The following is a 19,141-nucleotide window of genomic DNA, read 5'->3' on the forward strand; positions in this document are numbered from 1 at the left end:
TTGTTTCTGTCATCCTCTGCATCTAACCATCAGGATTACCTGTTGGCTCCATCTTCAAAATTCATCTAACCATTTCCTTCCCACCTTCTCTGCAATTATTACCCTTGTTCATGCCACAATAATCTTCCAATTGTGTTATTTCAATATCGTTTTAACTGTGACATTTCCTCTGCCCTTGTTCTCCTAATTTCCAGCACAGCCAGATGATCCTTTTAAAACTTAAGTTTAGTAATATCACTTCTCAAAATCCTCCAGTGGCGGGGCATTTTGTTCAGAGTAAAAGTAGAATCCTTGCAGGCTGTTCCTGTATGTCTCTGAATGTATCATAAAAAGTTTCTTCTTACATTTTCACTGAAATGGAAATCAATGGAATCACAAATTTTTTTTTCAAATAATAATGTAGATGGAATGTTTTTATTTGCAATAGACTAATTAAATTGCTCATTTTGTCATTATAACTTGGCTTATATTAGCAAAATTGTTAAAGTCTGCCTAATTAAGCTGCATTTGAGAAGGGTATCTTCTTTTTTGTGGTTTACTAATTCAGAACACAAGAATTCTCAGCATCATGTCAACTTTTCCTGACATCATCCACAGACCACTCTGGTGCCAGACGGCTGTGATGCCACCAAAGCTAATCTGATTAAAGCATAAAGACTAAATAGTATCTGGTTATGCTAAATCAATACTAGAACTGGAAGGGTCAATTTGAGCATGAGCCCAATGTTTTCTCCTTCCATAGACTGACCATGGAGGTACAGATAATGGCCAAAAGTGCCTGATTGCTGGGTAAATATTAAATCCATTATCAAGCCAGTGAAAGGCTATGTAACAATATGTGAGTCACTCTAGCCTTCTGGGTCTTGGTTTTGTCAACTGCAAACTGCGGGAATTGGGCCATATGATTTTCATGGATCTTTTAGTCTAAAATTATATTAATGAACCTACAATAGCCCCTGGGGTGTGCTGATAACCAGAAATTATATGGGCAGCCGCCAAACAGCACATAGCTAAATGGACTCTCATATATTTCATTATTATTTAATCTCCTTCTTTCTAAGGTTTCCGCCCTTGCTCCAATCACTGGAGAAAATTGAGTATGTTGGGAATAAGCTCAAGATGCCATATGGCGAAACTGAAGGAGAATATGGCTGTTATTTTCTAAATACGCTGAGTGCAGTTGCTCTTCAATTTTTATGGGTTAACCCTTTGAGAATATGACGAATATCGTAAAATTGTCTCTTCCCAAATTACATAGCCATCCAAATTTTACTTTAATTTCAGAGATCTTTGGACTTCTCTAGAGCCACTTGTCTCTCCCTTTAAATATCCCTGGTTTGATGGGTGGTATTGTCTATGGTGGGCTTTTCATAGTGGTATCATGATGTGGTAGAGGATAAGCATTGGAATCAGATCTTCAAGCTCTGCTACATAGAGCTGAGATATTAGATAACATGGTTAATCTCTGTGGTCTATTTTCTTACAAAATAGGAAGAGAACACTTTCTTCACAGGATTGTGGGGTTTTCTGAGATAATATGTGCACATTGCCTAACAGTGTGCTTGACACTTTGGCAGGCATTGAACAAATCCTGTTTCCTACCTCCTTTCAAAAATGTGACTCATTTATACTTTAGGTAAAGTTTTGGGAAGCAACTAATGAAATTTTAGAATGCTAATAGTCCATTAGCATTCTCAACCCTTACCATAACATCTACAACTTGAGATACTGGAGATCTGGCATGAAGAATAGACAGCATCTTCAGAGTCCCACCACCTCTTTGACATGTCTGTGACCTTTTGTGGTCAGGTCTGTCTCCAATGTGGGGCTCTGTCTCGACCAGGACCTGCCTCAAGCACCACCCTCCTCTCTCTTATTCATCAAAACCCATCTATCTTGTGTTTCCATATCTTAATGCCTTACTCTCCCCTCAACTACTTTGAGCTAAACTATTGACAGTGGATAATAAAATACTCCTTATTATACCTTCAACTTTTTCACTGCCGCCTTCAGTACTTGTTATCTAGAGAAAAGGCTAATTGAAAGAAATGGCCTAGTAGCTCATTTCTGAATTGTTGCCTGTGAACCAACTAGCTGTGAGTATTCCTTAGTTTATACTTTGGGAAAAAGTGAATGATAATTGGTCATAGCAAGGCTCTTACTATATCAGACATGTCTCTTCTTTTTCCTGTGCTAGAGTGAAAACTAAAAGCCCACACACCTGAAGCACCCACCTGGGGTTTGGAGGAGTGGGAAGCCGCACGTTCAATTGCACTGATGGTTACTCAAGAACTGGAGGGTGGGCGCGGTGGCTCACGCCTGTAATCCTAGCTCTCTGGGAGGCGGAGGCGGGCGGATTGCTCAAGGTCAGGAGTTCAAAACCAGCCTGAGCAAGAGCGAGACCCCGTCTCTACTATAAATAGAAAGAAATTAATTGGCCAAATAATATATATATACAAAAAATTAGCCGGGCATGGTGGCGCACGCCTGTAGTCCCAGCCACTTGGGAGGCTGAGGCAGAAGGATTGCTTGAGCCCAGGAGTTTGAGGTTGCTGTGAGCTAGGCTGACGCCACGGCACTCATTCTAGCCTAGGCAACAAAGCGAGACTCTGTCTCAAAAAAAAAAAAAAAAAAAAAAAAAAAAAAAAGAACTGGAGGGTGGTATGAGTGACAGACATAGCCACAAGGCCAAGGAACCAAAAGAGGAAGGTTTTCTGCCTCAATCATAGTGATGATGGATGAAGTGGACATTCACGATTGTCTGGCAGAAAGCTTAGGACCTATATATGGTACACAAATGTTATATATCTGTACATAGGGAGAGAAGATAACTTTTGTAAGCAGATTTTTTTTTCTATTCATTAAATATGTTCATAGAGCCTTTGTACCATGAGAACGAATAAAGGGAGAATATAGTAACCAAAGTTATTTAAGGAAAGATGTCCAAGAAAGCCACATTTTCTGAAACTAATGATCTGGAATTCAGGAAAAAGTATACTTACAGAAATATTGTATAAAAATCAAATTGCTTGTTCTGCTTGGTTTCTGGCTCCCATGGCTCTCTTTCTCAGGCCCGCAGGCATTCTAAGGACCAACGACAGCTTGGCCTAACTGGCTTTTGGTTGGTCCTGCTTGTTACCTGGATCTAACAAGTTGTTCCTTTGCTCAAACTTCTACCTTATAAAAATAAATAATTACCCCAACTCTATAAACTGAATTGAAAATGAACTGAAATGACTACTACTCTGATTCTAGGAAGAGGGCCTGTGCCTTGTTTTCTCATATCTGAATCTCTGCTCAGTCCCCTCAAATCTGTTGTCTGCTTCACCCTCCCTCACCTGGAGGCTAGAACCCCACCCTGAACCTAGTGCATTCAGTTCACTCTATTCTCAGTGTCTTACATAATGGTGGGAAAGGGTAGGTGCTAGGTACATTTTATTTCTAGCTTTATGTTAGCTAGTACTTTTTTTGATGCCTCTTGTCATGGAAAACTATTACCAACACCACCTAAATATTTTAACCTTCCTAACAAAGATTCTAACTTAAATGCAAATTGATCACCTTTAAAAACAGTGCACTTTCTTACTGAGGTAAATAGCTATACTATTATTGCAAAAATAATTTTCTCATACTGACTCATTATTATCACTTTAATTCTTATTATTAAATTACCTACCAATAAATCTAGTTATTTGATTTTTTTCCATCCTTCTTGATATACCAATTCATTCTGTTTCACATTTCCTGTTTCTGGGATTCTATGTCAAGACACAAGTGAGTATATTTTGGGCAAAGGGTGGCAATTTTTGTATACAGAGACGAGACAATGAAGATGTAGTGAAATGTGATAGCCAACGTTCTCTGTATATATGAGAACAATAGATGGTGCATCTAGAAGGCAACTAAACATATTTTTTTGCAATTGAAATGAAATTTTCCCCCAAGTATATCTGATCTTTGAACTAACAGTTGAGTATTGAATATGAACCAGAAGCTCAGCTTGGCCAGCCACTTCAAAACTATCAAACATATATGTTTTATATACTCTTTTAGTAAGTTTTTATAAATAAAAGTTACAATACAAACATTTTATTTGAAAATAGCTGATACTTGTCACTTATCAAAGATTCTTGGTGGTATATATGTCCATGGTGTAGAAAAATACTAACATGAATGCTGACCAATTATTGCTCTCAAACCTGCTTGTTAAGTATTAATATTGTTTTCTGTTCCTTGTAATTTGATGCACTTCTGAGAATTTTTGGAAAATAAACCCACACATTGCATTTTAAAGTGAATATTGACAAAAAGTAATTGTTTCTCTTTCTTCTGCCTCATATCAAAGAGACCTCATATCCCATGGCTTGATAGATACCTTCACCCAAATGTTCCACAGGAATCTAAACTTAAGGATCCCAAACTGAATTAATCACTGTCTCTGCTTTAAGATTTTCTTCCTATCTTCTGTTCTTTTGGTTAGTGACACTGTCAACTCCCAGATGCCATATCCAGAAGCCCCAGTGATACCCTGGAGTTGAGAAGTAGGTTCTTATACAGAGAGTTAGCTAATGTCTCTCCATTTAACTTAAGTTAAAAGTTAAAAGAGATAAATTTTAACTCTACTAATTTTGAAAACTTTTTATACTTTTATAAGTTCACATTTTTGCTAAATGTTCCCTAATTTTTAAAGCTGATCTTTGAATTCAAGCATGTTTCCTTTAGACAAATGTAGAGCATCAATAAGCCTGAGAGAAGTGATATATCAGGTAAGTAAACTCATTGATACCTGAGAAATCAAACTACTTACCTTTCCTGCATATAGCATGGACCCACTTCTGAGCTGGCTTTCTGCCTTGGAGACTGACAACCTGAGCACTAAGACAGAGTCCAGATACCCAAGGTAATTTATCTCATCTGTAACCCATTCTCTGCATAAATACCAGAAAGTTTCCACTGAACTTTAGAAACTACTCGATGATAATAATCACCTTTATTTGTTATTAATATCAAGATAATATCAATACATGGATTTTTCTACTTGTTGGTCCCAACATGATCTCAACAGTGTCAGTCCTATTATGTTTTCTTACACAGCTCTTTTTTCAGTTCCTAATGACAATATCAAACCTACACTTACCTCCAGCCATCATATCTCAAACCTACTTCTCAACTCCATTTACATGGACAACCTTGGTCCTTTTTTGAAAAACAAAATCAAATCTCTTTTATCTTCAACATTTTTCTCTGTAACAAATCCTTCAAATAAGCAACAAAGTATGGCTAAGGCTTGTACATGAGTGTTAAGGAGAGTATCACTGGGGCTTCTGGATATGGCATACTGGGAGTTGACAGTGTCACTAACTGAAAGAACAGAAGATAGGAAGAAAATCTTAAAGCAGAGACAGTGATGAATTCAGTTTGGGATGCTTAAGTTTTAGATTCCTGTGGAACATTTGGGTGAAGGTGTCTATCAAGCCATGGGATATGAGGTCTATTTGCTGAGGTTGGAACTATCAATAGGTCTCAATGTGGGTGCCATTGGCATATAAATGATAGTTTATCCATAAGACCAAAAGAGATCACATAGGGATACCATGGAGAATGAGAAGAAATATGAGCCAGAGATAGAATCCCGAAACACACTAAGAATGAACAGGCAGGGAAGAGAGGACCCCCAAAAGAAGTTAGAAAACAGACTCAGAAAGGACAGAAGAAAACTAGGAAAGAAAGATGTCATGGAAGTCAAGGAGTAGAGGCAATAAGTGGTCAATGGTGTTGGCTCTGTCTAGTAAAATGAGAATTGAAAAATGCTCACTAGATTTGGCAGGAAGGTCAATGGTGATCTTGGCCAAAGATTTTCACAAAAGTTGATCCTTTTGCCAGAATACATTGCCTCTTGCATTCTTAAAAACTTGCCTCCTCTGGTTTTCCCATCATTCTCCTGCAACTCAGCTTCTCTTTAAAGTGAGTTGGTGTCTTTGAACTGGACCCAGATTCTCCCTGCAGGAACTACCCAATGTCTCTGCTCCACTTCCACAGCCAAGCTACTTCAAAGAAGTTTGATGCATGCTATTTCTGCCACTCGGAGTCCAATTCACTCATTCACCTCTGCAGTTTGGCTTCTGCACCATTACCTCCCCCAGGTTTCCTCCAGGCAGCCAAACCCCACAGCATTTTTTTGACCTCTCAACAGAGTTACTCATCAACCACTCTCTCCATCTTGTTGCATTCTCTTCTCTTTTTGTCATACCATTTTCTGTCAGCATCCATTCCGCCTTACTGGCAATTCTTGCTTTGTATCCTTGCTGATTTCTATTCTGCTGCCAAACTTCTGCATGTCATAGTTTTCCTGGATTTTGCCCTGATCTTCTTTTCCTTGCTTTCTAAACTCCCCTCACAAGTGATCACATCTGTTACTGAAATTTAAATGCCTACTATAGGCTACAACTCTCGGGTTTATATCGCTAGCCTAAACTTTTCTTTGAACATCTAATACACACATACCTACTGAGTGGAATGACCATGAAAAATTTACAAATATGTAGTAAAAGGAAAGAAAAAGAGACTCTACATCAGGAAACAGAGAGGGCAGGAAAAGGCGAAAGTTGTTCAATAAGCACATGAAAATATATTCAACCTCATTTATAATAAAAAAATCAAATCAAAACTAAACTCAGTCGGGCAAGATGAAAATGAATTATAATACTTATTACGATGAGTAATGTTAAAAAATGGACACTCTCATATAACATTGGGTGAATAACTTTGTACATTTAGAAGTACAGTTTATAAATATGTATCAAAATACAGATTATAGAGGTCCTTTGACACAATGTTGCCACTTTCAGAAATGCATCCTGAAATAAATCTGTAAATGCATGATATGCAGAAAATGTTTCCCATGATAGAGTTTATAAGAGCAAAGGCCTGGGAGCAATCTAAATGTCAGTCAATAAGGAATGAGTTAAATAAATTATGCATTATCTGCATGTGAGGATACAAGCATATAATAATGTGACTCTACATTTACTTTTAGAAACAAGAGTAATATTATATGAAGTTTAAAAAGCAGTTTTTGGAATAGTATTCATATTATGATCTTTCTTAAAAAGTATTAATATTTGTTGAAACAAGCCTAGAAAAGAGTCTGGAAAGAGACACAATACAAAGTCGATAGTGATCCCTTCTGAGTGGTGTTATTGTGAGGACCTTTTATGTTCTTTTTTATACTTTATGTATTTCAGATTCTTTCATCATGATCATGTTATTAGTTTTTACCCCCTTAATTATAAAAAGCTATTTCCCTGAAAATGAATATGGGTGTTACTTTTCGGGCCTTAATTATACTGATTGACACTTGACAGCTGTGGGGTGGGGGGAGATCTCTCTTTATAATACATTTTCTCTTATGGCTAATTTTGAAAGGAGACTAGTGATGCTCTGTCACCCACTCCTTAGTGCTTTCCAAGATGGGTGAGAGTGCTGCTGACTACCTACCTTGTGGTTCATGAAAACCTTCCTGGAACACCTTTAAGGTTATTTCATTTGGAAACTTTCATTATAAGCAAGTTTTTTTGGTTTTTTTTTTTTGTTTTTCTTTTCAGTTAGAAATCAGTGATAGAAAGTTTAAAGATATGAGCTTCCATCTAAAACAAGACTGACAGAAAGCTATCTGAAAATAACAAACTTCAAACCTTTAAAGATTAGAAGATATGTGAGAGGTTCAAATAGCTTTTTTCTTATCTGGAGAATTGGGTAAGTCACTGCTTAACTAGCTAAGAAGAGTTCCTTTTTTAAAAATTTTAATTAGATTTAAGAAGGAAATCTAGTACATAAGAGTTCAAAGCATAGTGAAGATCTTTTTTATATGAGTTTTTTTCTCTTTTTTAAAATATTAAAATGGAGGCTATAATTTTCTTAATGAAAGTGGTTAATAGGTTAATAAATATCTTGAAACATTTTATTAAAAAGTATGTCTGATATTCCCAGAATCCTGAAAGAAAATGCTAATTTAGATAATTATTAAATGGTTAACTACTAAAAACAAAACTAACAATTTCAGTGTTTGAATATTTTATAAATATATGGGAGATATTGAATCTTCCATCGCTTATTTTTAGACCTACATTGATGATAATTTAAAAAAGGCAAACTTAAAAAAGGAATTTAGTGGAAACAACAGCAACCCAATACTATAATATATTCATTTCCATCTTCTATGCTATCTAGATTTTAAGAATATTACTAATAATATTCTGGTTATATTCATAGGTGTAGAAAAGTCTTCAATTAGAAGAGAAAGATTGATTTATATTCAATATATTTTCAAGTGAGAAAAGTGGTTTTTGATAGCACTTCCCAAACAAAAACTTACTAAACAAAAAGAGATTCTTGAATCCCTATCAGTTAACCTGAAAATATAATAGTTTAGTCTCCCATGCATTCCAAATAACTGAATTTTTAAGTTCCTTTGGCTTTTATCCTTATTGTTAAATATTGCTATTTTGCTATTTCTTGAATTCCTTTTTAAGGTAGATATGTGTATAATCTTATGAAAAAATTAAATATATTTGCAATATTCTAAAACATTCCCATTTCATTTAAAAGTCAAAGGAAGTCTGTTTGTACACCTGAATCAAAAGTATATGTTGTGAAATATTTTTAAAAGGCATAATAATAGCCCCATCCAGAGACAAGAGACAGAATTGTTGGATCTTTGAGCAAAATTTGAGTTTGATCCATAGATCAACTATCATGGAAAGATTCTTTAGATGATTTATGGCTTTATCATTCAGAGAAATAATCTTCAAAATAGGACAGTGCAAAATAAAGAAACTTTAATGCTTTTCCTTATTATACAAATCAATAATGCATGAAATCTACTTAATGGAATTTCATTGAAAATAATATTTATTTTCTGTTACTAGTAGAGAAATTATGTGAGGAGAAGGCTTGCTGAGAAGAAAGGGTTCAGTAGACAGTAATTTCCATGAGGACAGAGACTGTCTTTCTCATTTTGGCATCATGCCTACACTGAGACCCTCCATAACTACATGTCAGATAAATAAATATGGAGGCAGAAACACTCTCCTGCAGGGTTCTAACATGGAGAAGCACATTTGGGAAGTGTGTGTGTGGGGGGGAGCTTTGTCCTGTTTAAATGTTCCAAAACCCAAAAGTATTGGAAGACATACGTATCTAATGTAAGAATATTAACGAATAGCTAAGGATTTGCATTCGTGATTTAACAATAGGGTAGTACATTTACATTTAGAGTAGTAAAAGATTTGAGAAAATATTGTTAAGTAAGGCATATATGTATTTCCTCCATGCTGTATTTATAGTATAAAAATTATCAAACCTCACTTCCCTTTTCACCTCTCTCTCTTTCTTGAGACAAAGATCAACTTAAGTCCTGTTCATATGACTGATTATTGCCACTCTCTTTAATACTTGGAACGTACTTACAGAGGAAATGAAAACTGTCAAGTATATATTCAGCCAGCTTCCCTCTCATCCATCAAAAATTACCTTCCTGCCTGCCCCTTCAACAAGAGATGCTTAGTCTCTTTCCCAGTTAACTCCACTATTTGTGTGATTATACCCAACCCCTCAACTTCCCATGATAGCTTCCCATTAGTTAATCTTCCTCTCTTCCCACCCACAGTTGTTCTTTCTCAACAATCTCCTTTCTGTTACCCAAGAGCCAGGCTTTTCCCATCCTAAAGAATAGCCGTCTGTCAATCCTATCTTTGACTTCCTACTGACCTACCTTGCTCATTCCCTTTCCTACCGAAATTCTTGAATAACAGTCTATACTGTTGCACACTTCTTCTCTTCCTAGGCATTATTCAAGCCACTCAACTGTAGTCTCTGCTCCTGTGACTCCAGTGAACTTCTCAGGTAGTTGCCATCACCACTGTTACCGTCATGGTCTTCATAATCACAGCAATGTCTGTGCAGCCTCTGTTCTCTCCCTCCCTCAAATCAATCCCACATACTGCATCTAGAGTGAGAATTCTGAAATACTAATGTGATTGTGACCCATGCCTTCAGAATAAACTCCAAATTTCTTTACACAGTTCAGGACCTACCTAACTCTGCTTTCCTCTCCATTTTCATCTTTTGCTATTCCCCATTCTGGCCAAAAGGACTCACTTTTGGTTTCTTGAACAGATCATATACTGTCAAAGCTGGCCCTTTCCACTTGTTGGCCCTGTTGCCTAGAATACCTGCCTTTTCCAGGTGAGCCCAGATTTTGACACAGAGCATGGCTCAGAGTATTTTTCATCTTTTACATTAAAATAATCTAGAAATTTTCTCATTCAGATTATTGTAAATTCTGGAAATGACTGTGATGGCTACAGGTGCTAGGATTCTATGAACTTTCTCTACATCTCTCAAAGAAAACTACATATTCTCATTATAACATCCTGGCTTTTCTCTTAAAAACCTGTTAATACCTTTTTTTTAATTCAGGATATTATGGGGGTACAAATATTTTGGTTACATGAAATGTATTTGCCTTGCTCATCTGGGAATGAGAATCAAAGTACCTTTTTATAACTGATTGTAAATATATCTTTAAACTAGTATAGTACTATTAAAAGAACAATTTGAAAGAGTTGCTTAAGAAGAGATAGTTATTTTAGGCATATTTTTATAGTTAAACACAATACAAGAATTTTAGTGATTTTATAGTTTTTACATAGTAATTTTTATAGTATTTATCTCTAGGAAAAATGTGTGTTAAAGATTAATTTCAAAACATCTAAAATATCTCTAAATTTTTTATTACCATTGTTATATTCATTGAAGTTATATGTGGTCTAATAGAATAGACGATATAAGGTTTAAAGCCAAAAAATACTCAATTTTGCAATTTCCTATTTCTTTATTGAGGAAAACATATTAAAGTTATTGAGGTTCTTAGTATAAAAATGTATTTCAACAAATAATAATTTTACTGCATGAACTATCATAATTTACCTATATGTGGCATTTTGGATTATTAATTAGACTATGTTCTTATGTGTAATAAACATAATACACATAATAATGTATAATAAACAACTTAACGCAATAACATTTTCACACTTTTATCATGATGTGCGACTAGCATAAGTGAAATCCAAATAAAAAATTCCATTAAAAAATAAAAACAACTTATTAATAGAATTATATTGCCATAGGTTGCTTTTTGTTAGACAGTTATAATACTAGCTTGCTTTTTGAGATGTTTAGAGAAGCCTGTGCATTGTGGATTAGTGCTCTAAATCATTCCTCAGATATATGTCCATATCTATATCTGTTCTATATCTATGTATTTACGAATTCCATCAAAAGTGTCTAAAAATCTTAGTGATATTCTTTCCCATAAATAAGGATGGATATATTGATGTATCACATTGAGGTTTTTTTAGCTTGAGTGTTTAACAGCTTACCTACTAACGTGTTACCTCTATAAAACAACTGGTTTTAAAAGAGAATCCATTTCACCTTGTGTGTGTACATTTGTCTTCTTATTTACCTTATAAGGATGAGTCGATAGATTGTAATTGAATTCCTACCATGTGCAAACCATGATGATCTGTGGCAAAACAAAATACCAAGAGAAACAATCCTGCCTAGGACTGTATTTACAGTCTAGGAAGGGAAATGTGATGTATATTCATAAATCTTCTACATTACAATGATGCCACGTGAGTGTTAAAAGATTTTAATTTAATTTAGTATATAGAAGTAGAGATTATAGAAAGGCAACAATGTCATCAATTATGAACACAAAAACTCCTTCCCAGAAATTCTATGTGAAATTACGAATTGCTCATGTTTTTACTGGCTACAGGAAATGAACCTCATGTTACCTAGAACTGATGGCTATTTGGTCAATAACATGTAATAGTCTATAGTTTATAAAAGGTATCGATGAGAATCTGGGGAAACCGAAGCTAATCTGAAGGTTCAAATCATTACCAACAACGACAACAATATTAACAGCTAACATTAACCATCACTACTAGCCAGACACTGTGATGTGACCCATGCATGTATTATACAAGAAGAAAATACTTGTACTATCTGCAGATGTGAATCCAAGCCATGGAGTCCCAAAGTTCCTTGCCCAAAGCCTCTCTATTAATGTATGTTTTCCATATTATCTCCACTTTATACCTCATGTCTTTATTTGCTTTATTGCCTCTAAGATTCCCAACAACCTGGGCCTGGCAGTTCAGTTGGAAACAAAGAGCCTTACCAAATAGAAATCAACAGGAGTAGGACAGATAGATCAGACCAGGGAAGATCAAAATCAGGGGACTCCTCCGGTCATTAGAATAGTCAGAAGAATAGAACAACAGGTCAGGACATCCAGCAGTTTTTTAATGGAGGGGAACGTGCCTGCAGGAAAGGATCAAGAGCAGGACAAGGAGAGGGGCACAAAGGGCTTCAATTACAGCCACAGGAGCACTGCCTGACACAGGTGGCCCGCCAGTGCGGATGCCTGAGGACAGGACAAGACGCTCCTGCACGCCCCCAGGCCATGACCACAGCTGTGAACACCTTTCTCATCTTTCTTTTCTGCCTTGGAGCCCCTCTCACCCCCAGCGTGGTGCACAACATTGGGCTGGCCCTGCTAATGTTTGTTAACACACTGCTGTTTGCCATCACCAGGCTGTTGCTGATGGTGTGGGAGTCGTACTTTGAATGGAATCTTTTTTTTTTAAAATCTAAATTCAGATTTCTGTGAGAACTAGTTAGGGACACAGAATCCCAGCAGGGAAATCCTGAGTCTTCAAGATCTGAAATGGGGAAGGAATATTCATGTACTCCCTACAGGGTCAGATCAGTTCTCCAAAGGAGGACACATATAGATAAAAAGGATCACCCCAGACACCATCCTTTATTAGTGAATAAGGAAAGGCAATTGAGAGACTCTGCATTTAGTGACGCAGTTGCTAAATTTACTGGAAGACAGACTCGAGAACATCTATGTTTGGATTTGAGGTCCATGATAAGTTATTAAAAAGAGAGTCATATATAGACATTTACAAATAAAGGAATTAAAGACAGGCATGGAGTATGGACAAAAGTTATTGAGTATCCAGGACTTTGAAAGAAAAAATACAGGGTTGCCTCAACCAAGGTATACCTATAAGTTTCCTGTTAGTTTTAATCAATCCCTGAGTTTTATTTAGCCTGTTACCTGAGCTTGTTGTGAATCCAGAGTGTCTGGGTTCAAAATCCTGGCCGTGCCCTATACAAGCTGTGACTCTGGGTAAGTTACTTAACCTCTCTGTACATCAGTGTCCTCATCTGTAAACCAAGGATGACAATAATAGTACCTACATCATAGGGTTACCATATAGATAAAATTAGTTGTTATTTGTCAAGGGCTTAGAACAGTATCACAGTATCTAGCATTTGGAAAGTGCCTCAGAAGTGTAGATTTAAAAAAATCCTGGGATATGTGCTGATTCTTCTTTTTCCTTAGCTCACTACCTCCATTCAACAAACACTGCCAATTCTGCCTCTTAAGCAGAACTGGACACCTTCTACTTCTCTCTCTGGAAAGCAAGCTGCCCAACTCAAGAGACTAACCATCCCTTATTTGATTTGCAATAGCCTTTTCACTGGACTCTGTAACCTCAGCCTAGCACCCCTGCCTGTAAGAATCTCAATCCACAATTCAGATGTCCAGTGGAGAGTATACTATTTTCCATAGCTCAAGCTCATTACTTTTTTGAAACCATGTTGAACCTGCCAGGATGGCTAGAAATTCCAAAGCATTCATTTGGGAGGTTGAGGGTCTTCCCCAGTGCCAAGTCATCACATGGGGCAGGGACAAGTGGGAATCTGATCCTTGATCCACACTGGTTGCCATGAGGCATCCAGTATTGTAGGGAACATGGCCCTGCAGGCTCTGCGTCTTCCTTGTCGTGCCTTGGTACAGGCATTTTTCGCAGGCTGTCTACAGTCTCATCCATCTCTTCGCAGCACAAAATTATTTTCTTCTGTTCAGACAGCTGTTCAAAGGGGACCTGATTTTCAGGAAGCAGAACTCAGAGAGCTTCTGCATCATCACTCAAAATCCTCTCTCTCTTATTTTTCTCTTCCCTGCCTTTTCCCCTCTCCTCTTCTCTTTTGCTTCTCTCCTCTGTCAGGAGGGCTGCTCTTCTTGCCTTGCATTTTCTTACACCTCCACTTTCTCTTCCTGTTATCTGTCTCCCACAATCTCTAAATTACTATAGGGCAATTTGGACCAAAAGAGCCACAGAGAACAGTTCTATTTTTTACCTTGCCATATTCTTTACCCGAGGCAATGAGCAGGGGACCTGCTGCCTGCTTAAATGGAGAATGGCAAAAAGAAGAATTACAAGGAGAAAAAAATAGATTTATATCGGAAATATTATCTCACCACACATTCAATATACAGAAGCCAAGCAGACTGACTACAAAACCTAAAACGCTAATTGAATCTCACCATTCCCTTAGGTGAACATTTCTGGTGGCTTCTAATTGTGATGAGTGTAATGTCTAAACTTCTGGACTTGGTGTGCAAGTTGAGGCGAGTCATTTTCACAAGCTCACAGCCTCCCTAACCTTCCTTTCCTGTCATTCCCTCCCTCTTTTCCAGTGTTAAGCCATTTTAAACTTTTGTCCCTTGTATGAAGAAACATATTGGCTCCTCAGACTTAAAGTACTGTGTTTAATGGCATTTGCACTTACTGTCCCCTCCTGCCCACTCCAACCAAAACAAAAACCCAGGAGGAAGCCACTATTCTCTGGATCTTTATTGACAAATACGGAGTACACATGGCTTATTAAACACTTAAAATGGGCTGTAAGTTCAGATTTTGAAGACTTACTACCAAAAGATGCAAAATATCTCATTAATATTTTTATAATGGTTACGTATTGAAATGACAATATATTTAATTAATTGGGTTAAATGAAGTAGATTAAAATTAATCTCACTTTCTTTTTAAATGTGGCTACCAGAAAATGGAAAGTTGCACAGGTAGCTCACTTGCATCGTAATTCTCTTGAACGGTGCTGTGCAAGATTGGAAGAATGAAGGGGAACAACCTGAACTATGGAAATGTATGAAGAAAGGGCAGAGCTTCTGCTCCCGTCCTGTCCCCTGAAGACCCAAAGATGATGGTGCTTTGACATAAGCCTCAGACAGGGTCAGCCTTAAATTAAAGTAACTTTATAAGTAGATGACATTTTTCCTAAAAGAAAGCATTCCTTTTCATGTTTAAACATATTCTGCTCAAAAGCCCATATGCACCCTGAAATTTTGATTAAGAATTGTAGATACCCCCACAATTATCCTCAAATAGCATTTTTTCTCTTGCAGCCATCTAGAGCTTATTCTCATCGCCCTTCACAAATGTTCAGGAAATTCTTAAACAAATAGTGATAACCCTGCTTTGACTCCCATGAATTTGTTAACTAAAAAAAGTTAATGAGGTTTATGCTTTGGGAAAAGGGGAGCTCTATTTCTCAACCTGCAGGGTGGACAGTCCAACAGGCTGGGAAGCAGAGCCCTGGCCAGAAGCCGACACACGCGTACTTCAAAGAAGAGACAAAAGGCAACAGGATTTTATACTGAGTGGGCTGGTCAAATATACATATTTAACAAGCTATAGGGGGAGTCATGAATATTTATAAAGGGAAATCATATGCATGTAATTGTGCTTTATCTCTCCCCATCATGGCTGGGAATTCAGTTTTAAGATGTTTCTGGGGCCCCGTTGGCCAAGAGGGGTCCATTCAGTTAGCAGAGGGTTTAGGATTTTATATATAGTTCACAAATTCTACGTTTCCAGTCCTCCAATGTACGGCTTCTCTTCTGAGGGTCACCATAATTTCACACTCAGGCAGTCAGCTGCACCTTAACCCTTGGCTAATGAAAAATTCTCAGTAGGCTAAATTCATACAGAATTGAATCAGTACATTAACTTTCAAACCTCTGCAGGTTGGCTGAGACAGACACACACCTAAGCAATAATCTGCACAAAGGAATGGAGAAACTTGCAGTGTTAGAGTAGCAGTGGATTTTTGAGATGAATCTGAGCAACTCTCTTATTTTACAAATAAAGGAATTAAGACCTAGAGTAGTTAAATGAATTGCCAGTTAGGGCTAAGAATGGAATTAGAATTTACAGCTCCTTCCTCTTCCAGTCAACAAATACTGAGCTGTCCTCCAGGGGCTAGGTACTCTTCTAGGTGCTGGGATATAGCAGATATCAGTTGCAAAGCTTTCCTGTTATAACAGGAAACACAATTAAAAGTTGGCTTGAAGAATAAAGGCAATTTATTATCATGTAAGTGGGAAATCAGGCTGGCTCCAGACTGCTCTTAGTCCAATGGCTCAAATGACTTCATTGGGATGACTCTGTCTTGAGTTCTCTGTCCCAATTCCTCAGTGCTGGCTCCTTTTTTTGTGAGCTTCCCCCATTATTGTCACAGTATAACAATCAGCTGCTCCTGGAGTTATGTGTTTTTAGATGCAAGTCTAGCACAAAAGAATCCACAAGCACCAACAGCTTGGAATTGATTCTTGCTGCTCTGATTTGCCCCTGTTGGATCATGTGTTCCCCCCTGAGCCAGTTGGCGTGGCCTGTAATCAGATATGCTAAGTGGCTTATGCCATTCAAGGCCCACTCCCAGAGATAAGAACAGGAGTCGATTCCATCCCTGATTCGCATGCTGGGGATTTTGAGGTACTGCTAGGAAGGAGGAAAGGGAGTATAAATGCTGAGAAGCAACAAACAAAATTAAATATAATCTTTTCCTTCAAGTACTCACAGTTGAGAACCTTTTCAATAAACCTATATTGGTTTTTCGATTCTGTGCCATGGAGCCCTAAAAGTTCTCTAGGGGCATCTCAGCATTCAAGGGGGTCTGCACCACTATAACCCCCACCCAATTACCTCCAACGTTAAACAAAGCTGATTCTCTTTTGTCTGTTCAACACATAGGGCATCTTCATAAGATTTCATATGAAGAAAGTGCTTCACTGCTGAAATACGGTTTTAAAGCTGTTCTCATACATAATGCTGCTGCGGTGCCAAAGTTATCTACGTTGCTTTTTATACATTACTGTTTCTTTGATTTAAGAATTTACCCCTGTTGCCAAGTGCCCCTTCCAGTACTAATTGAATGGAATTAGAATGTCATGGAGGCATGTCTTGGAACTTAGGTTTTAGTGCTGAAAATTCCATTTCACAGGCTCTTTCCTCATGCTCCTGACATTTTGCTGATAGTAGTCATTTCATAGACATTCTTCCCATTTCCTGCTTCATTTACTCACTCAAAACACTTGAGAATGATTTCTGCCTCTGTAAGACTTGTAAACACTCAACTTCTAAGTCATGAGTAAGCAAGTAAAATTCTTAACAGACAAATGAATTTACCAGTGAGTTCCACTAGCATAGACACTAAGCAAATACAGTGTGGCTGTCCTTCCAATAATCTACTTGCTTACCTGGGATGGTGGTAATAGTTTGCAATTTATAGTTTGAAGATGAACACTTAAATTAACAAAAGGACAAATTCTGACCTGAAGGAAGACAAAATGTCTCTTCCTTTGTGTCAAGGCTGGCAATATGTTTGTTATGGTCATGTACTTGGTGCATTTGTTGTTGTTGTTCTTGTTGTTCTCTGTTGATATTTTTTGTCTTTTTCATATTCTAGTCTATTAAAATGTAAAGTTTTAAAATATATCACATTTGAGTGTTGTTAGCATTCAAAGAATTCAAATCTTCATTTGTATCCAATTTTCTTCCATCTCATTTCATCATAATGATATTTTTTCTCTATAAAAATTTTATTCTAAAAAATGTTTTCTTAAACATATTTAGGGAATTGAAAGTGTTCCCTAAAATTCAGTCTTAAACAATGAGTAATAGTCATGTCATAACTTTTTGTATAGAGTCTTATATAAATGATATTGTTTCCTTGCTTAAAAAATTGATTAAAAACCATGAAAATTAGGTAAGGATACACAAATATTTCAGATCCACATTGATTTATTTTTATATTAGTCACCTTTAAGTTTTTTGGTTTTTGGGTTTTTTTTGGTGCAATATCCTCCTTTGAATTCCCTGGAAACAGACTCCATGAGAAATTTATGTGCATGGAGTTTTGGGAAGTGTTTGGGAACAGCAGCTCAAAAGAAATGAGGGAAGCAAGTTGGACAGAGAGAGAGGCTCACCTGTAATGACACATTGCAACACAGGCTCCAGATCATCCCAGGAGCTCTTGACTTAAATGGCTTCTCAGTGCTGTCCCAAATTGAGGCATTGACCATCATTGGATGCAGAACACCCCTGAGGAGAGGGCATACCTTAGGAAAGGCAGTTTCCTTCAACCAAGGGGAATCCCAGGAGAGGGGCACAGCTCTGAGCTGTCTGCAGCCAACACTCTCAGCAATTGGGGGAACGAGTGCTCCAGTTCTAAGGGGGGTATCCACACAGTACAGGACCCCCACCCTCATACCCAGAGAGGAGCTTTGAGGGGTAGAATGATGGGTATGTGTCTGAGGAGTGCCGAGAACTTCCATTCTGTCTCATACCTTGTTTACCATCCACACTAATTATTTCTAATAACTTTAAATGCATGATTGAGTAAAGTAAAAGACATTTGTTGATACAATGAAAGTACAAGTAATAGGTGGTAGATAGAATCAGAAAAACACGTAAGTGATTCGCTTGCACCTAAAAGATCAATTATTATTTTATTTGTGTTAAAAGTATATTAATGAAAGAAGCATAGACACAAGCAATGAATTTCTAGAAGTTGACTTTTTTAGATATGTAGTAGATTTCTTAGGTAGGAAAAAAAAAAGAGTAAATCCCAAGGAAATTATTTCATGTGCTTCAATGATTAAATGGTCTGGTATTGGCAAGTCTCTGAAAAGCTGGGTAGTGCTCTTGTACAGGAACCACCAAAACCATCACAGACACCTTCAAATAGCACACACACAGAAAAACATTAAAAAACTGATAGAGATAAGACAGACTAAATGAACAATGTCTTCAGCCTAAAGATTCTGCTATTGGACTGAAACAGCTGAGAATGTACTACAGCAACCCTTGCATAATACTGTGTTAACTGAAACTGGCACATATAG

This window comes from Microcebus murinus, chromosome 5 (genome assembly GCF_040939455.1).
Source record: "Microcebus murinus isolate Inina chromosome 5, M.murinus_Inina_mat1.0, whole genome shotgun sequence".
In the NCBI taxonomy this organism is placed as follows: Eukaryota; Metazoa; Chordata; class Mammalia; order Primates; family Cheirogaleidae; genus Microcebus; species Microcebus murinus.